The following is a 23,843-nucleotide window of genomic DNA, read 5'->3' on the forward strand; positions in this document are numbered from 1 at the left end:
GGAAAGAGCCTCTTCCTGAAGGAGAAACATTGGAAACCTGTGTAAGACTCGGTGACCCAGAGCACCGGACCCCAAGGAATGGAAAGGCATGACTAGGAAGTGCAGCTGTGCAGGGTGGCAGCATTGACAAGGTGCATTGCTCAGGAAGAGGGAGGTGCCTTGGAGACAGGACAAGACACCTTCGGTGGCTTGGTCATAAAGTGAAGGAGGAAAGCAGGCCTTACTGAATAAAGTTAGTTTCAAATAATCAGAATAAAGCTGACCAAGTTAATAACAGCAAATCAGCGTCCTTTAATTAAAGCAGATGTACCTACTGCAGCAGCAGGAGAGAGCACTCTTGAACTAAGAAACCAAGGAAGCCACATAACCCCCACCCCCACCCTCACCCCAGCACTGCTTGCTGTTGCTAGTTCAGGAACATCTTACTTAGGAATCATGAAAAGATCATCATGAACACCCCTACAAAGTCAAAGTGCAACAACCACATCGGTTTTAAAAAGAGAACCATCAGATAGAGAAAAGTTGTAACACAGGATATAAAATTGAATCAAATTTAATTAAATAAAGCAGTTTCACATAAAAAAGAATATCATGTATCTAAACTGTCAAAACTCAGCATGGAAATGGACAACTAAAAGAGAGTGAAAAGTGAGTCAACAAAATTCTTTTTTTTTTTTTTTTTTTTTTTTTGAGACGGAGTCTTGCAGTCTTGCTCTGTCACTCAGGCTGGAGTGCAGTGGCCGGATCTCAGCTCACTGCAAGGTCCGCGTCCCCGGTTTACGCCATTCTCCTGCCTCAGCCTCCCAAGTAGCTGGGATTACAGGTGCCCGCCACCTCGCCCGGCTAGTTTTTTGTATTTTTTAGTAGTGACGGGGTTTCACCGGGTTAGCCAGGATGGTCTCGATCTCCTGACCTCGTGATCCGCCCGTCTCGGCCTCCCAAAATGCTGGGATTACAGGCTTGAGCCACCGCGCCCGGCCCAAAATTCTTGCTATAAACTAAAAAACAAAACAGACAAAATTATCTCAGAAATAATAACTCAACTGCAAGGACCCCAAAGTAGAGTAGATACTTACCAAAAGTACCAAAGGGGGATGAAGAATAGTAATGTAAAGAATTAAGAAAATAAAAATATAGTAAAAAGCAGTAAACAACACCTGATATAAATTTTGTGACAGAGATAGAATACGGGGGAAGATAGCTTAAAACACATGATTAGAGTCAATGAAGAGAAAACGTAAAACAATGAGAGAACTAATATTTAAAACTGTAACTGAAGAACAGTATCTGTTAAATAAGAGACTTAACTACATATGAGAAAAACCCACTATACACTCAAGGACATTGATTCAAAAAGGTCGTTTCAAAAAACTATCCTAGCAAAGTTAGTAGACATAAAGATAAAGGGAAAAATATCTCAAGGGCCTCCAGGCAAGAAGACACATTACAGAGAAGGGAAAGAAAATGAGCATGATACCAGCTATTTCATTAGACAACCGTGGAACGCCACCACCAAGAAGCTCAAGGAAGAAAAATGCAAGTCAAGAATTCTATATCCAGTCAAATTTCTTTGAGATTCAAAGCAATAGAAAAACAATTTAAACGTGCAAGAGCTCTGGGAATCTTGTATTACGAAATACTTCCTGAGGATTATACTAGACAACAAGCTTTATGCAAACAAGAGACAACTGAAGAAACTTGGGCAAAAAAGAATAGCAGGGAAAATGGAATGTATTTCTCTGTCAATCTAAGGCTAACTTACGGTGGAGATGGGCTGAAACAATAATATATGCTTGTAATATGATCTGTCATGTATTAGTAGCCAACTTAAAATGGAAGCTAAAAAGTAGGGAAATGGGAAAATAGAAAACGCTTACTGAGTAGGTTAGAGGTGAGAGTCAAATGATATTTAAGCTTGTCAAACCAAATAGGAGAAGCTTATGAAAGAAAGGAATAATAAGAATAAACATAAATTAATTGGCATGAAGGTAATGCTAAAATAAAAATATCATTCTTGCTAAAGACCAAACACAAACACAAAACAACCGCCAAAAACTTGAGTAGAATAATTTAGTGATTAATTCTCATAAGTCAATCGAATGAAATATCTACTCCTTCAATCTTGAAATAGGACTCAGTGGGAAAATATAGCATAAAATATTTTGAATCTTCATTCTTTCGCTCTTGGTTTAGGCCTCTAAATGAATGTGACTGATGACTGAAAGAATGCTAGTGACTCTTCCTGGACAGTAACTTACGGTGACAGTGCTCCCTACACAGATGCCTGCTCAAAGTAAGGAGGTATAGGTCAGAAAGTTCAGTGTGCTGTGCAGAAGCAGGAAGGGAGCCATGCCCACCACACAGTTTGACCTGGATTCACTCCTTTTACTGTATTCCCTGTTCTTGTTCTGACCATGGTCTACTCCGCACCAATCCATCTTCTAAAATGTGCTATACTAAAATTTTAATATTCTTTGAAATATTACTCCTCAGGCTGGTCTCTCATTACTATCGCCTTAACTGTTTTATATTATTTAGTAAGAACAATATAACTAATACTGTGATTATTATATTTTTGTGTCCGGGTATTTTTTTAAATAACATTTTGGTTCATAAAGAAACTTCATTACTTTTTCCTTTCTCATCCAACAAAAAAAGATAGTAAACACATTCTTGAAGAAATTTTTCATATAAAAATTATAAACAAGACTGTAATCCCAGCACTTTGGGAGGCCAAGGAGGGCGGATCACCAAGTTAGGAGATCAAGACCATCCTGGCTAACACGGTGAAACCCTGTCTCTACTAAAAATACAAAAAATTAGCTGGGCGTGGTGGTGGGCGCCTGTAGTCCCAGCTACTCAGGAGGCTGAGGCAGGAGAATGGCGTTAACCCAGGAGGTGGAGCTTGCAGTGAGCTGGGATCACGCCACTGCACTCCAGAGCCTGGGCAATGCAGCAAGACTCCTCTCAAAAAAAAAAAAAAAATATATATATATATATATATATATATATATATATATATATAAACAAAGGGCCAAATTTACAGCTAAAAGTTTTTCACCATTTATATTTTCACTCCAGTAAGAATAGTTTAGTTACAACTATTCACTGCAATTAATATTGCCTTTTTACCTTCACTGCATTAAAGTGTCAAAAAAAGTATTTTTTCATTTTAATCTCCATTTTTAACTACCAGTGCGGCTTAAAATTTTTTAATGTTTGTTGGCCGCTGTATTTGTTTCTCTATGATCTGTTTCTCTCTATCCTTTGCTCAGCATAGTATTTTTCTTTTGGCATAGGAACATTTTATGTTTTAAGTTTATGCATTTTTGTCTCTCCAATTTATTACAATTAATTTCTTTAGGCTTCAGTTCATTATTTTCTAAAGTAATTTTATAAAAATTACATAAAGGACTCAAACGTCTTTAGCCAACAGATTTTAGTCATTATTTATGGAACAATCTACCCAAGAACAGTAGAATACATATTCTTTTCAAGTACCCATGGGCTGTGAACCAAAATAGACCATATCCTGAATCATGGGGGGAGAAAAACCTCTAAACAAATTTAAAATATTTGAAACAATACTGACTTTGTTCTCTGACCACAATGCAATCAAACTAGAAATAAAAAATAGAAGAATAACAGGAAAATATCCAAATACTTAGAAGCTAAACAACAGACTACCAAGTAATCCATGGGCTACAGAGGAAGTCTTAAGAGAAATAAAAAAATATATACATTGAATTGAATGAACATGAAAATGCAACATATCAGAGCTTATGGGATGCAGGTGATAGAGTTCTGAGAGAAAAGCTTATAAAAGTAAACTCTTATGTCACAAAATAGAAGAAGTCTCAAATCAATAATCTAAGCTCCCACATCAAGATATGAAAAAGAAAAAAGAGCAAAGGAAACTTATTGCAAGCAGCAGGAGGGAAATTATAAAGTAGAAGCTGGAGTTAATACAACTGATGACAGAAAACCCAAGAATCAAAGAGTTGACTTTTGAAAACGTCAATACAATCTGCAAACCTTTTACAAGACTAGCAAGAAAAGAGTGAAGAAAAAAATTACCAATAAAACAGAAATATCCCTATAGACATTGCAGAAATCAAAAGCATAGTAACCATTTACTAGGAACAACTCTACACACATAAATAGGAACACTTGGAATGGACTATTTCCTCAAAAAACTATCATAATTTGTCCATTATGAAGTAGATGATAGACTCACCTTATGTCTACTAAGGAAGATAAATTTGCAATTTAAAAGATCCCTCCAAAACTCTCCAGTCCACATGGTTTTACTGGAGAATTCAACCAGATATTTAAAGACAAATTAACAACGTTAATTTTATACAATGTTTTCCCTAAAATAAAAGAGGAGAGAACATGCCCAAAGTCAGGTCATATACAGTATTTGCTGATATCAAAACCAGGAAAAGTCAGTATAAAAGAAGAAAATTACAGACCAGTATTCCTCATGAATATGAATCCAAAACTCTTATTTGTAAAATAAAAAGTATGGAAGCAAAATATTAGCAAGTAGAATTCAGCAATACATACAAAGAATTATCTACCATGATGAATTGAATATGGCTGGTTCAATAGTCAAAAAACCAGTCAATGTAATCCACTCTATTTACAGGCTAAAGAGGAAAAATCACATGTTCAAATGAATTGATGCTGGAAAAGTCTTTGATACAATGGAACAACAACTCATGATAAAAACTCATAGAAAATTAGAACTAAGGGAAACTTCCTTAATTTGAAAAATAGCATCTTCACAATCCCTACAGTTAGAATCACACTTAATAGTGAAAGGCTGAAATGCTTTCCTCTTTTTTTTTTTGAGACGGAGTCTTGCTGTGTTACCCAGGCTAGATGGAGTGCAGTGTTGCGATCTTGGCTCACTGCAACCTCCACCTCCCTGGTTTAAGGAATTCCCCTGACTCAACCTCCAGAGTAGCTGGGATTACAGGCACTTGCCACCATGCCCAGCGAATTTTTTTTCTTTTGTATTTTTAGTAGAGATGGGGTTTCACCGTGTTGGCCAGACTGGTCTCGAGCTCCTGACCTCAGGCAGGAGGTCCTGACCGCCTTGGCCTCCCAAAGTGTTGGATTACAGGTGTGAGCCACTGTGCCCGGCCAAATGCTTTCCCCTTAAATTTGAGAACAAGTAGGGGATGTCCATGCTCATCACCTTTATTAAATATAGTCCTAGAAATGCTAGTCAATGTAATAAGGCAACAAAAGGGAATAAAAGCAAATAGATTGAAAAGAATGAAATAAAACTGTCCATATATGCAGATGAACTCATTGTTTATGTAAAAATGCCAAAGAATCTATCAAAACCAAAACAAAAAAAAAAATACCTTCTAGGACTAAATAATATGTTTGGTGAGATCATAGACTATAAAAAAAAAAAAAGCTAAAAAAATCTATGTTTCTGTATGCTAGCAATGAACACATACAAACCAAAATCAAAGATACAATCTCATTATAATCACTCAAAAAATGAAACATTTAGGTGTATATCTAATAAAACACATGCTGGACTTGTATTCAGAAAACTACCAAAGGCTGCAGAAATGAATCACAGGTCTAAATAAATGGATCTAAACATACTATGTTTATGGATTGGGGATACAACAGAGTAAAGATGTTAATTCTTCACAAATTGATAAACAACATTAATGCAATATCTATCAAATTATCAGCAAAAGTCTTTTTTAAGAAATAAGATTCTAAAATTGTTAAGAAAAGACAAATGAACTTGAACAGCTAAAACAATTTTGAAAAAGAATAAAGTATGAGAGATTACTTGATTTCAAAATTTATTATGTAACTATTGTGATTAATACTGTGGTATTGGCAGAGGAATAGGCAGATCAATGGAACAGAATAGAGAAACCCAAAATAGACCCACAATAGTGCAGCCAAGTTATTTTTGATAAATGTGCAAAAACAATTTAATGTACAAAGAATATTCTTCCTAATAAATGGCGTAGGAACAATTGGATATCTATAGGTAAAACAGGGAAACTTGAACTAAAGCTGACACTATACAAAAATTAACTCAAAGTGAATCATACATTTAAATGTAAAACCTAAAACTCTAAAACTTTTAGAAGAGGACATAGGAGAAAAATCTTGGGGACTTTCTTCAGTGCTTCATGAACAGTTCTTAGATATGACACCAAAAGCACAATTTCTAAAAAGAAAAATCAATAAATTGGGCTTCATCAAAACTAAAAATTTTGCTCTGTGAAAGACTTTGTAAAGAGACTATAAAGACAAGTTACAGGCTGGGAAAAAATATGCGTCAATCATAAATCTGACAAATAACTCATATCTAAAATGTATAAGGAAATCTCAACACTTAACAGTAAAACATATCTAATTAGAAAAGGGGTAAAAGAAATGGAGAGTTATTTCACAGAGATGATAAATGAATGGCAAATAAGCATATGAGAAGACGTTCAACATCAATAGTCATCATAGAAGTTCAGGGTAAGCCTGTGATGAGATGTACCTATACAGCTATCAGAACAGCCAAAATAAAATATAGCAATAGTGCCAAATCCTGGTAAGGATGCGAAAAATGGGATCTCTCATTTGTTGCTGGTCAAAACATAAAATGGTACAGCCATTCTTGAAATTGTTTGGCAATTTCAGCTTTTGCACTCCTGGGGATTTATCCCAGAGAAATGAAGACTTAGGCTTAGCCATAACCTGTATATGACTGTTTATAGCAGCTTTATTTGTAATAGCCAAAAGCTGGACATTGTAGATGTCCTACAATAGGTGAATGGTTAAACAAACTCTGATAAATTGACACAATGGAATGCTATTCAGGAATAAAAAGGAATGCACTACTGACATACACAACTTGGGTGAATCTCAAGAGCATCATGCTAAGTGTTAAAAGCCCATTTCTGAACGTCACATTCTGTGGATTCCACTTCTACAGCATTCTTTAAATGACACAATTATGGATATGCAAACAGATTAGTGGTTGCCATAAATTAGGGATGGGGTGGGGGGATGAGAGTTTGATGATTAAGGGGTGACATGAGGGAAAATCTTTGTGGCTGTCGACCAGCTCTGTCTCCTGAGGTGGGGCTTTCACTAATCTACACAAGGGGTTACATGACATGGAACTGCACACACACAATGCCAGTGTCAATGTGCTGACTGTGATATTGTACTATAGTTATGTTAGATGTAACCATCAGGAAAATGGGGTGAAGAGTACACAGGATCGCTCTGTAGCATCTGTATAACTTCTTGTGAATCTATAGTTATTTCAAAATAAAAAGTTTAAAAAATCACTTGCTGTCTTTGTGAGTAAACATTTTATCTATTGTATAAAAATATGGTTAAATGTATAATAAAATAAATAATATGTAGAAATCACAAAGTGGCCCTTGATGTTCTTAAATAATGACTACTCCATTCACATTCAGTGATCTCTCTGAATTTCATCCTTCGTGCCTACCACTTTGGCTTAGCCAGGGGCAGCTGTTTTAAGACCTTGCTTATTTCTGGACAACAGAAACGTGTTACATTTAGATAATATTGGAGCCATGGTGTGTAGTTACCACCAGAGCAATTTGTCGTGTGTTAACCAATGACGTATTACCTCTTACTGGCCTCTAGGTGTTTATTAGTTTTCAATATCTTCCTCACTTTTTACCTATTTCAGCATTTTCAGTTTGTGTTTTTACAATTGTCTGGCTTCTCTGTTTCTTTCTTTCTTTTTTTCAGTCTTTTTTTCTCTGTACATTTCATTTGGGATAGCTTCTATTGCTATGCTTTCAAGTTGATTAATCATTTTTTGTGGAGTGTCCAATCTGCAGTTAATCCTATCTAGTATATTTTTCATCTCTAGAAGTTCACTTTGAGACTTTAAAAAATACCTTCCAAATGTCTGGTTAATAAATGCCCAGGTATTTCTCCACCTTCCTGAATATTTGGATTATATTTATAATAACTGTTTTAATGTTTCTGTCTACTAATTCTCTTATCTGTGTCTTGTCTAGTTCTATTTTGATGTATTGGGATTTCTCCTCCATATGGGTCATATTTTTGTTCTTTGTATATCCGGTTGTTTCAGTTGGATGCCAGACATCGTATTTTTACCTTGTTGGTACAGGGTATTTTTTTAGTCCTGTAAATATTCTGAGTTTAGCTCTGAGATGCAGTCAAGTGACTTGGAAATAGTTTGATCTTTTGAGAATGAGCTTAACAACATGGTGGGACAAAAGTAGATTTAATTTAGAGCTGGTGTTTCCCATGCTCAGCAAGACCCATCTGGGTGCTCCATCCAGTGTCTTGTGTCTGCTTTTCCTAATGGGAGCATAAAGTATTCTTGTTTCTGAGTGAGCTCAAGGAATTTCCTTCTCTGCTCCTTTCTAGTGATTTCTTCCCCAGCCTTGGGCTGTTTCCTTACACACGTGTGCTGATGATACTCAGCTGAAGGCCAAGGGCAGGTCTCTGGGGATCTCCCTCTGCAAAACTGCTCCTTGCTGTTTACCTGTCTTGGCCTCTGTGGATCTCCAAGACTATCTCCTCAACTAAGATGAATGGAGGGCCCTGCCTCGGTTGCCCCTCCTGCAGTTATTATCTAGGCTCTCTCTGGGCAATGAGGCAGGGCAATTATAGGACTCACTGTTTTATTTCTCCTCTTTAGGGATTACTGTCCTGCACTATCTGGTGTTCAGTGTTGGAGAGCTGTTGCTTCTTCCGTTGTGTCTGTTTAGTTGATTGAGGTGAGAGGGTTAATTCGTTTCTGCTCATACAAGTTGAGTTCTACGAAGTCACTTCCACCCCTTGGTCTTCACAGTCAGTCTCCATTTTATTGGAGAGAAGCTCAATCTCAGAATGAAACCCTCTGTAATACCATTCTCTTGAATGTCTCATGACCTTACAAGTTGAAAATCACTGCCCAAAGCCTTCACTGGTGTCCTGAGCTCATATGGTGCCTCATGGAGGGCTGGACTCAGAAAGCCTCATCCACAAACTAGGATCTGAAACAGCCTCTGCAGAGCACTGCCTCTCCCAGTTTAGCCCCTTAGTAAGTAGACCAGTTACCAATCATCCAATCATCCAAAAACAAACCACCCAAAGATAAGGGCCATCCAACAACGATTTCATTGTGTTCCCAGACTGTGTGTCAGAAATTCAAGCAGGGCACAGCAGGGGCATCTTGTGTCTGCTTGGTGATTTCTGGTACCTTGGTGGGAATCCTCAGTGACTGATAGCTGAGGCTGGACTTACCGGGGTGTCCTCACCTGCAAGTCTGGCAGTGGATGCCTGTTGTCCACTGGCTCCTTGGCTGAGGCTGACCTGTGGGTAAGGACAGGAGCACTGCATGTAGCCTCTCCATATTTCCCAGACTTCCTCACAGTATATGTTTCTCACATGTGGCTCAGCTCTCCAAAAACAGTGATGGGCACCCAGGTGGGAGATGCATTATTTTTTAAAAAATAATATAGACTTAAGTTTCAGAGCAGTTTTAGGTTCATGAGCAGTAAGTATGAAGAATTTCCGTAAATCTCTGCCTCTCCATCAACATTCCCACCAGAGTGGCATATTTGTTATCAGTGATGTCTTACATTGCCACAGATGGGCTTCTTTCACTCAGCAATATCCATTTAAGAATGCTCCATGTCTTTTCATGGCTTGATAGCTCACTTCCTTTTAGTACTAATGAATGTTCCATTATCTGGATGTACCACAGTTTATTTATCCAGTCATCTGTTGGAAGACACCATGGTAGCTTCTAAATTATGACAATTATGAGTAAAGCAGCTATAAACATCATGTGCAGGTTTTGTGTGCCCATGCACTTTCAAATGCTGGATCATATTGGAGGAAGTATGCCTAGTTTTGTAAGAAACTGACAAATTGTCATCCAAAGTGGCTGCACTGCTTTGCATTCCAACCAGCAATGAATGACAGTTCCTGTTGCTCACCATTCTAGCATTCAGTGCCGCCAGCATTTTGGATTTTTACCATTCTAATAGATGAGTTGTGTGTGGTGTCTCATTTCAGTTTTCCTGATGAAATGTGATGGAAGCGTCTTTTCATATGCTTAATTGTCATTTTAATAACTTCTTTGGTGAGACTGCACTGTTTTTTAAGGCCCAATCTTGGAAGTCACACAGTGTCAAATCTATATTGAAGCTATCAAAAGCCTGACAACATTTGATGGAGGCAAATATAGATCCACCCTGCCTGAATATGTGGCAAGTCACATTGCGGAACAACATGTGGATGTGAGGACTGAGGAAGATGTCGCAGGGAAATACAATCTACTTTCGTATCTTCAATAAGATAGAACAATGCACATACGAGTGTTTAGAGAAACTGGGGTCAGGGCATGGAAAGAACTAAACATATTTGGAAGACTTGATTAACGTGGTCTGGGTTCCTTGACAGATCATCACTTAGAATAGTGGCTGACAGCCACAGAATCATGTTACAGATCATTTACACAACACCCCCTCTCTGGCATCAAATTACATTTTTAAGTCCACAGCACCAAAAGTAATGTCTTGAGAAAGTCATACAATCTATGTGGGCTTCCGTTATTTTATTCTTAAAAAGTGTAGTGTGAACTAGAATCCTTGAAAGACCTCTTTCCATTCTAAATCTCTACTTTTTTTTTTTTTTTTTTTAGGTAGATCTAAGTTACCAGGAGGCTAATTTCTCCTTCCTGTAAAGATGAAATCCACCTAAGGGTGAAGGTTACTTAGAAGGTGATAGAAAGCACTAGCTGGCCCTTTTACTAATTTTGAGGGAAACTATGGGGAAAAGAAACAAATACCCCGAATTGCTAAGCATTGGCTTCATGTCTTGTCCTCTTGCCCTAATTCCGCCCTCAGAGTGCACAGATTCATCAGGTAAAGAGAAGAGACGATTCTTTCAATCCTGGCTTGTTCAAAGCAGTCTCAGTGATAAACAGGTCTACGGATGAGCTTTACGCATAGAAAACCGTATTCAAAAGCTCCAAGATCTTCTTATAACCACAAGGTCAACGTTTAAAAAGAAGGGAAACAAGTAGGAAAAAATCTTAATGACACCATTTCCCTGTGCGGCTCTCATTTCTTACATTGCTTTACTTTTCTGTCATTTGCACCTACTTTTCAGGTCCAAATGTCAGGTATCAGAATTCAAAGGGAAACACTTTCTCTCACTTATCTGTGTTTCTGTTCCCCAGAGTCCCAGGCCTAAATTTCAGATTCTATTTTTATAGTCCTCACAGTGGAGAGTTATGTGGAACACATTGATTGTAGCCAGTTAGGTGTTGAGAAATTTCCTTTACTAAAAGCTTTGTATGACTTGAGAAAGGAGAGAGCTGGGCAAGCAGTAAGACTCAATATTCAGGAAAAGATTTTTTTTCCAGTGTGAGCCTGCAGTTGTTACTTACAGTCTAGTGTTCTGTCTGCATCCAACAGTTTTAACAGGAGCTGCAGACGCTCCTGGAGAAAGTTCCTTACTTGAGGCCTATCAGAAATTCAGACATTTCATTAGTGCTGGAGACCATGTACTCTTCTTGTAGCACAAAATAAGCAATTTTATACAATACCCACCTATTATCAGGTAACAGGTTTTCCTATTTTGTGTGTGTGTGTGTGTGTGTGATCTCAGCTTACATATCATGTCTTCAGAGAAAGCTTTCCTGCCCCTTATTCCACAGGCTCAATCGCAGTCTCGGCCCAGTTCCTCTTTTCTATGACTCTCATGGAATATTTTGAGCTTGTTTCAAGCATTTATCTGCTTATGAGTATTATTATTGGATGAATGTGTCTGCTGCACAGCCATGGAAAGCCTTGGAAAATGCCCATGCTGATGTTTGTAGCTCAGTGCATGCACAGTACATATACAAAATATAACTGTCAAATGAATGAAGAAATGATAATTTCTTCTTCCAATCTCCATTTCTTAAATCAGAAAACAGAAGTTAAAAATTTAAGACTCTTATTTTGTGATCTTGTGGTTGATGTGTGGTATAGATGGTCATGGACTTGAGGTCTCTAACAGCCCCCACCCTATTATATGCCAGTTGTACTCTGTTTCAATTGCCTTTTAACCCACGGAAAAAGTTTGATTTTTGTTAAAGTCAAACAAGAAATAAATTGCTGCTTGTCACATATTAGTTGCAGTAGAACAAACTGAGATGTATCCCTTTGTTCAGAGTGGGACCTACTGTGCAAAGATGCCTCAGGAAAAATTGCAGTCCACATTTGCTGCAGTGTAGTGCATTCGTTTTGTTTTTTGAAACATCTTGTGACCTAGCCAATCCCTTAATGACACAACAGATTGTCCTAGAAGTTAGCTTGCAAAACATTTTAAGCTTTCTTCACTAGAAACTTCTAGGTATCTGTGCAGGGATAAGATAAAAACATGTTTGGATGAAGTTGTTATAAAACTTCAATAATTAACATACAAAGATATTACAGAAACAGTATGAAATACTCAAATATCTTGATATACCATTGTGTGTGTGTGTGTGTGTGTGTGTGTCTGTGAATGTTTCTCAATACACTAACTTTTTTGGGGTAATTGTTATAATTTCCTTTTATATAAAAGGTTTTTTGTATGTGTTTCAACTTTTGACATTCTCAGACTGATGAATATTTAATTATTACCAAATAATATTGAAAATAAATAGTTTTAAGCCTCTTCCACATGTATTTTTTGGTTCACATCTTTCATTTACACTATTAAAATAATCTACTTGGTTATTTTTAATATTTATTTTCTCTCATTTTTAAAATTAGAACATAGTTACATAGAGTAAACTTGAGTTTGTGTGTGTGTGTGTGTGTGTGTGTGTGTGTGTGTGTGTGTAAAGTTCTGAGAGTTTGGCAAACATATGCAGCCATGGAACACCACAACCATCAAGATTTAGACCAGCTCCATCTCCCTGTAACCTCTTTTGTAGTCAACCTCCAGCCTGCTCCCAGGCCTGGCCTGCATTCATGAATCTACTTTTTGCCCTGATATTTTGCTTCTGAAAGAATGACATACAAAGGAAATGATATAGTATGGAACATTTTGAGTCTAACTCCTTTTACCCAGCATAGTCCATTTGGGATTTATCCACGTTGTCGTGTGGATTGGTGTTTCATTCTTCATTACTGCTCAATTGTATTCATTGTATATATGCACTTCGGTTTGTTCATTTATTCTGCAGTTGAGGACTATAGGGGTTGCTTCTAGGTAATGAATAAAACCACCGTAACAATTTATGTACAGTTTTTTTTGTGTGTATGAACAAAATCTTTTATTCCACCTGGATAAACACCTCACTATATTAAGTATAGTTCAATTTTGTAATGTATTGTCAAACTATTTTACATAATATCTGTACCATCTTGCATAGTAACATCACATGATAGTGATTGCATTTCCCCAATGACTAATAATATTGAACACCTTTTTATATGCTTATTAGCTATTCATAAATCTTCTATTTGAAGTTTTAGATATTTGGACCATTGTTTAAAAAGCATTGCTTTCTTATTTCTGAGTTTTGAGGATCTTGATATATCAAATGGTTACAAGTCCTTTATCAGATATATAATTTGCAAACTTGTTTTCCCTGTCTATGGGTTTTCTGTCTTTTCAGTCTCTTAACACTGTCCTCCCAGGAAGAAATGTTCAGTTTAATGATGTCTAATTTATCACTTTTTTTTCTTTTATGGATTCTGCTTTTGGTGTTGTATCTTAAAAATCTTTGCCTAACTCAAGATCACAAATATTTTCACTCATGTTTTCATTTAGAAGATTTAGAAGTTTACATTTTTACAGTTTATGATATATTTTAAGTTGATTGTTGTATAGGATATGAGTTAGAAATTGATGTTGTGTTTTTTGTTCGTTTGTCTTTGCATATGAGTATTCAATTGTCTCAGCACTTTTGTTGAAAAAAAAAACTATTATTTCTTTATTGAATTGCCTTGGCATTTTTACTGAAAAATCAATTGACTGTAAATACGTGGGTGTATTTCTGACCTTTATTTTCTGTTTTCTTTATCTACATGATTATTAATACTCTCTTACTGTATTGTCTTGACTAGAGAAATTTTATAATAGGTCTAGAAATCAAGTAGTGTGAGCCCTTCAAATTTGTTTTATTTATTTATTTATTTACTTATAGATGTGCCTTTTTATTTTCTTATAATTTTAAAGTTAAATCTTTGGTTTTTGTAAAAAATGCTGCTGGATTTTTTACTAAAATTGTGTTGAGTGTGTGGAGAGTTGCAGGTGAACTGATATCTTAGCAACAGTGACTTTTCCAGGTCATGGATATGGTACATCACTATTAGGTCTTTTATTTCTTTTTTTTTTTTTTTTTTTTTTTTTTTGAGACGGAGTCTCGCTCTGCCGCCCAGGCTGGAGTGCAGTGGCCAGATCTCAGCTCACTGCAAGCTCCGCCTCCCGGGTTCCCGCCATTCTCCTGCCTCAGCCTCCCAAGTAGCTGGGACTACAGGCGCCCGCCACGTCGCCCGGCTAGTTTTTTGTATTTTTAGTAGAGACGGGGTTTCACCATGTTAGCCAGGATGGTCTCGATCTCCTGACCTCGTGATCCGCCCGTCTCGGCCTCCCAAAGTGCTGGGATTACAGGCTTGAGCCACCGCGCCCGGCCAGGTCTTTTATTTCATTCATCAGGATTTTCGACATTTCAGTGTACAGCTCCTACACATACTTTGTGATATTCATATCCAATTATTTCATGTGTTTCATGTTATTGTGAATGGTACGTTTTTAAAATTTCAACTTCTAATTATTCACTGATGGAAGGTAGAAGTACAATTCATTTTTCTGTATTGACTTGTATTCTGTGACCTGCTCAACTGACAGATTGGTTCTAGAATTTTTTCTGTAGATGCTTTACAATTTTCTGTGTAAACAGAATTTCTGGGAAAAGAAAATTTTATTTTATTTTAGTACATATATATTATTTTAATATTTTGTCTTATTATATTGTCTAGAAATTTTAGTATTCTGCTGAATGGAGTTATAAAGGCAGATAGCCTGGCTTTATATGATTCCTGATCATAGGAAGAAAACATTTGCTCTTTCATTACTAAGTATGGTGCTAGATGTAAGTTTTTTTTATAGATACCCATTTTCAGATGAGGATGGTCCTTTTTATTCTTAGTTTGTCTAAAGTTTTTCATGATAAATGAATATTTATCTTTTCTTAAGTTTCTTTCTGCATCTATTGAGATCATCATGTAGTTTTCTTATTTAGTTAGCTAATTTGATGTATTAATTTAGTTGATTTTTTAATGTTCAACCATCCTTGCCTTCCTGGAATAAACACTATTGATTTATATTTTTGTATATTATTGGATTCAATTACCTAAAATTTTATTGTGATTTTGACATTTGTTTTCATGAGGAAAATTGATCTGTACTTTCTTTTAATATCTATGTCTGAGTTTGATAGCAAGGTGATATTAACCTCTTCAAACAAATTTGGACATTTTCTTTCTTCTTTTAAATTTGAGGTGAGCTTATGTAAAATTGGCATTATTTCTTCTTTACACATTTGGTAGAATTTGTCAAGGAAATTATGTGGGCTTTCTTTCTTGGAGTATTTGTACTACAAATAGTTTTTATATATCAATTAAAATAAAAATAAAATTTTATATATCAAATAAAATAAAAATAAAATTAAATACTAAGTATATTTTTATATAAGTAAAAACAAAATTGTATATATGATTTATATATTTATGTCATATGTACATAATTTCTTGAGTGAGTTTGGGAGTTTGTGTCATGAAATTTGTTCATTGAATATAATTTGTTAAATTGTTGCTTAACATATTTCCTTATTATTTCTATAACATCTATAGGGTCTATAGTGATGTCCCTTTTTTATTCCTTACATTTGCAATCTACCTCTTTTTTCTTTTTTCTTAGTCAATATGGCTAGAGATTTAATTTCATTTCTTAGTCAACATGGCTAGAGATTTTATTTCATTGATCATTTCATTTTGAATCAAAACACATGGAAAGTGACAAAATCCTGCATTTACAACAATCCCATCTTGTGGAAATTAAGTCTCACCAGGCAGAGAACTCACTACTGTGAGAACAGCACCAAGCCAATCATGAAGAATCTGCCCCATGGGTTAAATGCCTTCCCATTAGGCTTCATCTTTCAACATCACTAAACTGGGGTCAAATTTCCAAGTGACTTTTGGTAAGGAAAAGCAAACCATACTTAAACCAGATCACCTTACGATCTCAGCTCTCAGATACGTTCAATGACAGTTGATTTGTAGATTTTCACACATATTCTTTGTTGTGCAGGTGGAGTGATCCTTCTTTCATCTTTCTACATCCTAAACAGAAATTCTTATGTATTGTTCAAACTTATATGTATCAAATACCTATTACGTATTAAAAAGGAAACAGAACCCAAATGAGAAATCTAAATCAAAATAAACCCAAATGACACTTCCATGTTATCATGATCATTAATATTGTTTTATATTCTTAGAACGCATTTTTAAAAAGGAGTTAAAAAGTCATGATAAGTATTTTTTAAAAGCTTTTGTACTTTCTAGTTTATAGTTTCTGAATTTCTAGTTTCTTTCTCAACTGCTCTCCTTTGCAGGCCTTACATTTTGGAGTCGTTGTTGTTGACACTGTTTTATTCTTTCCTATTTTAGTGTATCAAATTTTAAACCATTTTTAGAGCTATGGCAATATTCAGTAAGGTCTGATATTTAGTGTTGCTATAATCTTTTCAAATAAAGGGTTATAGCCTTATATGATAAAATACTACAGTGGTAAATGTCTATGTATGAAGGTAAATAGTCTTTTATTTGAAATGCAAGTTGAACTTTTCTGTACATGTTTTCTGGAAAGATACTGCAAAGCCATCCACATAGTCTCAAAGGGCTAGGAAGTCCTACAAAGGCACTGTCTTAAGTACATCTTTATTTCAAATACAACTCTTAAGTGTTACCTTTGCTCTTCTTTTATGATGCAAATTAAATAATAGGCATTAGTGCTTTTAAAAATATATGTCATCTATAGAAAAATAAGAGATATACCTTTGATTATAAAGTTACCCCACAGAAATATAGGTAGATCATACCTGGGTACCACTCGAATACCGCCAGAGCCCTTTTTGTTTGTTTGTTTACAGGATGATTATTGATTAGGGTAAGTTTCGATTCCAGGATTTTTTTTTTGTTAATTCTAGTGCCCCAAAGAATTGAGGCAGTTCATACATCAATACTTCCTCCAATAATGGATTCTTGGTCCTGGACATTTTTAAAATTGTGTTTCCTGTAGTTACTTAGCTGTTGACTAGCTTTCCTTATCTAGCCTTTTTTCTAGGCCTGGATTCCACTGCTTCCATTTTGGCTTTACTCTTTGTCTCAGGAAAGAGACTATGTGCTCCATAGTGAACCATCACCAGGGAAAAGCCCAACTGCCTGCTTGTGTGGTCATTCATGCCTTTCAGCCTGTTCAGTGAAGCTGAATATTGATGACAGGTTTCCAAATCATGGACAGAGTTAAAGAGGAATGCCACCTCCTCTCCAGGAACACACAATCACTTCTGCTATGGTTTGAAAGATGGTGTCCCCAGTGCAACAGTATTAAGATGTGTGGTCTTTTGGAGGTGATAAGTTATAAGGGCCCCATCCTCCTGAATGGGAGTAACACCCTTATGAAAAGGCTGAAGATTGAAGTGAGTGCTCTCTTGCTCTTCCGTCATTTCTGCCATGTGAGGATGGCATATTCCCCCTCTCTGGAACATGTAGCTACAAGGCACCACCTTGGAAGCAGAGAGCTGCCCTCATCAGACACTAGTCTAGTCAGTGCCTTGATCCTGGGCTTCCCAGACTTTAGAATCATGAGGAATACATTATTATTGTTTATAAAATTACCAGTCTATTGCACTTTGTTATGGCAGCACAAATAGACAAAAGCAACTTTTTTTCTTTCCTCTTTAATACTATGGTCTTCAAGTGGAGTTCTAATTAAAGCTGCCCTACTTACTCCCTGTAACAACAAAGTACTAACTTTATTATTTTTTCTTGCTCTGCTGCCTCCCTGGTAGCTGGTAAACTGCTGCTTACCTTTTAGGATGCAAATTAAATCTCCTCATTCCCCTGTTCCAATAGCCTTACAATAAAATCCAGAAGCTTGGCCTACATGATCACACCCTAGGACACCTTCCTAACCTCATTATCTTCCAACTGTCCCTTTGCGTTCTCTTCCGCAGATATACTGCCTCCTCAGTGTCCACTGAGAATGCCAAGGAGATGCTTCTGATTCTTGTTCTCCTCTCTGCATGTCCCTGCAAAATCCATTTAGATAACTCTCTTTCTCTCTATTAGGTTTCTGCTCACACGTCCCTGCTCAGATGTCTCTTATTGCTTTTCCTTTTCTCCCTCCTACTACCTTATTGAGCGTTACTTTCCCTTTTAGAGCCTAGTGCTACCTAATACCATCGTACAGATTATTTGTTTTCTAATGTCTTTCTCTCCCATCTAGAACATAAGTTTTATGAGAGGAGAAACCTTGTTTTATTCACCGCCGTATCCAGGGAACCTGTAGTAAGTGTGGAGGTACTGATGAAATATTTGTTGGATGGATAGATCAATACATACATGAATGGCAGAAAAAGAATTTCCATGCAGTGGGTTGATTGGAAATTAGACAGAAGCATTCAGTTTGGTGTGACTGTTCCCTTATGCAGCCTAGCACATGCTACCCACTGACCACCAGCAGTGAGTGGGATTTCATGTGGACTAGCATCTTCCTTTCTCAAGGTGCGACACTTTCAATCCCTTTCTTGCCAACTCTACCCTTCTAATTCAGACTCTATGGAGGGTGTCTTGCCTAGATCTCCTCTACTGAGCCCTTGAAAGAAACCTGCACATTTTCTACAAGATAAAATCTGAGTTGGTCTTTTGTGTTCTTCAATCTCTTCCTTTTTATTCTATTTTAAGTATAATTAATCTATATTCCCAATTTCTACTATTGCTGAAGGTAGTTTTCATATCAACTGTTTTCTGAGAAGGGAGGTCTGAATGCTTAGAACAATTTTTTCCATTATTCCCAGAAATTTGGCTGTGTCATTGTGGCAGGCAGAGTAATGGTCCCCCAGAGATGTCCACCAGTCAGTCCCCAGAACTGTGACTAGGTTACTTTATATGACAAAGATGATTTTGTAGACGTGATTAAGGATCCTGAAATGAGACAATTATCCTGGGCCTAGAGTCCTCACAAAAGTCTTTATAAGTAAAAGAAAGAGGCAGGACACACAGAAGGAGATGTAACAATAGAAGCAGAGGTCAAAGTGATGAGAGAACAGAGGCAGGAGCCAAAGAATGTGGGTAGCCCCCGGAAGCTGAAAAAGGCAAATACAACTATTTTCTGCTGAAGCCTCCAGAGGGAATGTCTCCTTCGATTTTAACCCAGTGTCGCTATTTCAGATATTTTATCTCTGAGAACTGTAAGACAAATTTTCGTTGTGTTAAGCCACTAAGGGTGCAGTTATTTGTTACACCAGCAATAGGAACCAAAGTGCCGTCATCTGGTATCCTGTAAATAATATTAGAATATCGACAGAAGGAAACACACTTCCAACTAATTCTTTCAGGAAGGAAAGGAAAATATCTAAGTTTTTGTAGCAGTGTTTTGCCCTCCTATACCCCAGTGCCCCCCTCAATTTGTGCCCTGGTTTCCTACCAGGTTAAGAGTCATGCACAGCTCAGTCCACACTTTCTTCTTGATCAATGTTCTTCCAATCCAATCTACTCTTTGCAAACCCTTACCCCAAGAAATTAATAGGTCGTGTTTTCCACATTCCCCCTCACTAACTTGGGCCTTGATTCCAGTGAACATGGCCTAGGATCCATATGCTTATCATACAATTAGTTTCAATATCAGGAATATAGATAAATAGTCCTGTTACCATATTTCATCTCTCAGATTAAAACACCATTGAATTTCACCTTGTAATTAAATTGAGCCCGGATTTTCTTATTAGTTTGGTGCAAACCTAATTGTGGTTTTTGCCATTACTTTTAATGCAATGAGCCTTAGAAGCTCACATGATTGAAGTTCTGCTTAGCTCTGCAACCTCATCTGGCTCCACTTTCTCTGTGGCTTTTGTGTCTCAACCACAGGGCCTCTCTTTCTTTTCCTTCAATATGTTAAGATCGCTCTCTACTCAGGGCCTTTGCTGATGCAATTTCCTGTGCCTAGAATGTCTTCTGCCCCATCCTTTCTCCTAGTGTATCCTTTAATACTTCAGCAGTCTCCTGAGGAAAGCCTTCCATTCCATTATTATTCAGAGGACATTAGGCCCTCTGTTACATTCTCTCTGCTCTCCATACCTTTCCTCTGAGGCACTGATCCCAGCTGTTATTTACCAACAATTAGGTTTCACTGCTTGCCTCCTCCGTTTGGTAAAGACAGGCACCGTATCTGTCCTTGCCTTTTATTTGCAGCAATTAGCAGAGGACCTGGCATCTGGAAGCATTACAAAAAATGCAGATGATACGTTCTTGTGTTCCCTGTCACTTAAACTTTAAGTTACTATGGGCACAATCTAAGTTATGACATTTATTACTAAAAGATAGTACTTTACATTTCTTTTCATCTCAAGGTCTCAGATTCCTCTGTTAATGATTTCATCATGATATCCCATTATGCTAACCACTAAGCAATGTTCTCTTTTTATAATTATAAATTGAAATGACAGAAGAAAATTGAAGTAGAGGCAAAAATGTCTTTGAAAGATTCACAGGGAATGACCCAGCTCATACAGATTTAAAATACTTTCAAGTCATTCTTTTCCCCAGGACTAATTATTTTCTTCTCTATATTTACATAATTAATAAATACATTTTCCTCCATATATATACATATATACATGCATATGTTCTACATAAGAGAAATCCTTTATTTCAGCAATGGATTGGAATGAACACATCTATCATTTCCCCTTGTGTGGGCGATTGTGTCATTCCATAATTGGCTCTAGGCTATGGACTTCTCTGTTTCATGTTATAATACCTTACATGTGTACCATGTTTTCCTTATGCAAAAAGCATTACTTTAAACAGCCTTTTTTTTTTCTTTAAACTCTTGCTTTCTAGAGGTATGTTAAATATTTGGAACTAAGTTGAAAAATCCTTGAGATGAGTTAATTTTAATATCAAGTCATATTTAACTAGATTATGATATCTTTTGTTGTACCACAAAGATTTCTCAAAGGTTATCTTTTACACGAGCTTGGCAAATTTATAAACAATGTCCTTTATAAAAGCTTTCTAAAAGAATTTCTTACTAGATCTAAAGCCAACTTTGACAGTGATGAAAGTAAATTTTCCTTGCCAACTTTTTCATTGCTTAATTTGTCTTATAATTAAAATATGTTCCCTTTTATTTAATCCATGCTTTCTCAACCACACACTCAGCCATTTTTATTTCTCTTATTTAATCTAATAATAATAATTGCTGTCTTTTCTCTGTATTAGACATTTATGGCAGTTTGGGGTAAATTTTTGTTGTAATAGCATGTCACTATTCTTCATCCAGCAAAAATTATTCTGAGTTTCCTTTCAATATTGAAATATGGCTCTATAGTTTATCTCATTCAATTTCATACATAGCTTGAAAAGACAGATTGTATTTTTAATGATTTATGTATATTCATATTGCAATTTCCTTCATATTCAAGATGTAATTTATGGCATCTGATTGAAGGGCACCTTCAAGTAGTTATGCCTTAGGTGGAATAATGTATATGTTTGCTACTTTTCCAATGAGTTGAGATATGTTTTGACACTCAAACAGAATTCACATACATTCTATTTTTAAAGATAGCTAAGTTTAGTTTATCATATAAAGGATCTCAATAAGGTATATCTTTAATAGTTTTGATGTACCTTTTTTCTCCTTGAGAATGCCACGAATACTTAGTGCTTTGTTCTTAAGATTCAGTCTATTTTTTCTGAAAATGCATTGATGTACCCAAATCAAAGTGGGCAAACTGAAATGGAAGAGGGTGTAGTAAAATATCTAGCCTTTATTCCTCCCAAATTCTTCTCAAATATGACAGTGTCTCATATATTTGAGACTGTTTTAATGCCTAAACTTGATTTGTATTTCTAGCAGTTTCAAGGAATTATTTCACATTGGCAGCATGATCAAGTATTGCTGGAATGCAGTGTGGTTTTAAAAACTGCAAGTGAAAACCACAAACCCCTAGAAAAATAATTCTGGAATTTAACAGAACCACAGTTGGGGAATTCATTCATAAAATTCTCATTAATTCCAATGGAAGTTATTTTAAGAGATGTTGATTAGTAGTATATTCTCTTCCTAATCACTGCTGGTCACTATTAATATTGATCCTCTAACCACTAATTTACTAGGTTGGTGCAAAAGTAATGGTGCTTTTTGCACCAACCTAATATAAGCAATTCGTTCCAAGTAGTATTAACCACACATATCAAAAAAGAAATAGACTGCATAAGTCAGTGATTTCTAAATGACGTTTATATACAAATTCTATTAATTTCACTAGTAATCAAACATATTTTTCTTTGTTTTTTCCTCCCTAGACATGGGAGTCTACTTCTTCTTAAGTGAATCTCCAGCAGTGCCCCCCAAAAAGCTGTTTTGTAAAGAATCAAGGATTACCTTCCAGCAACGCCTGCGTTAACTGTCATCGCTCCAGTCTTCTGCTCTCCACTCTCCACCAGCAGGAGAGGAGCTGACTTCCTGTCCTTGGAGCTGTCCGGTATCACTGACCCAGCCCTCTAACTTCCCTGGCTTTTTTCACTAATTCCTCCATCTGCTGGTGCCTCAATTTTTGACAGGAAATTTTTTATTTAATTAATATGAAGAAGAAAATAGATTTCAAAATTTCAAGCAGAAGTGTGTCTAATTTTTGAGGTTTATAAGAAAATTCATTTATACATAAAAAAGTGAGGAGGAATTTCATTCTATAAATTCTGTCCCACACTCAGATATTTCAGTGTAGGCTGCAGGTCTTCCTGAACTTCTCATTAATCTGATTTTGTGTTGAAAACTATTAGAGGGAGTTTGCTGAGGAAAAGCATTTTTACAGGTAGTTCTGTGTCCATTTCCTTTGAATACCCCTCAGCACAGAGCAAGAAGCTCTGTAACATGCATTAGCACTATTTGAAGGGTTTATTACATGTATACTGGACTCTATGAAACTTTAGAGAAGACAGTTTTTAAGAATATTTTATTTAATGTCCTCTAAATTTACGATCAGCATCTTTTAATTGATGTTTACTTTGGTTTATGGCTTTTTTTAAGTTTCATTGCAGATAAAGGATTATGAGCATGTTTAGTTGAAAACATGACAAGTATAGACTTTCTGAATTCAGCAAAGTGTGGAAGTAATAGGCCAATAAATTACTGCTAAGTAGCTGGGTTTAAAAAAAACAAACAAAACTAAACACGGCATTGCAGATTCCTACTGTGAGCTTTTCTTTTCTTTTTTTTCTTTTTTTTTTTTTGAATAATATATGTGCAATCATTCTCCCCAGAACTATCACAGCTTGAATTGAAATAATCGCTCTAATTTCTATGGCAAAAGAAAAAAATAACACCCTCATTTGTGCTGATAAAATGCAACTTGTGGCAACTCCAATCCTGTGGTTTTAATGTGATTCAGAAGGCTGTCTGCAATAAAGGAATGTATTAGAGATACTAAAAGCTGATACCATTTTGTTTGTTGTAAAGTTCTGGAACAATTTGGCTGATGAGGGAAAATGTGCTTTAGATTTTCTGATAAGTGATTT

The sequence above is a fragment of the Rhinopithecus roxellana genome, chromosome 6, assembly GCF_007565055.1.
Source record: "Rhinopithecus roxellana isolate Shanxi Qingling chromosome 6, ASM756505v1, whole genome shotgun sequence".
In the NCBI taxonomy this organism is placed as follows: domain Eukaryota; kingdom Metazoa; phylum Chordata; class Mammalia; order Primates; family Cercopithecidae; genus Rhinopithecus; species Rhinopithecus roxellana.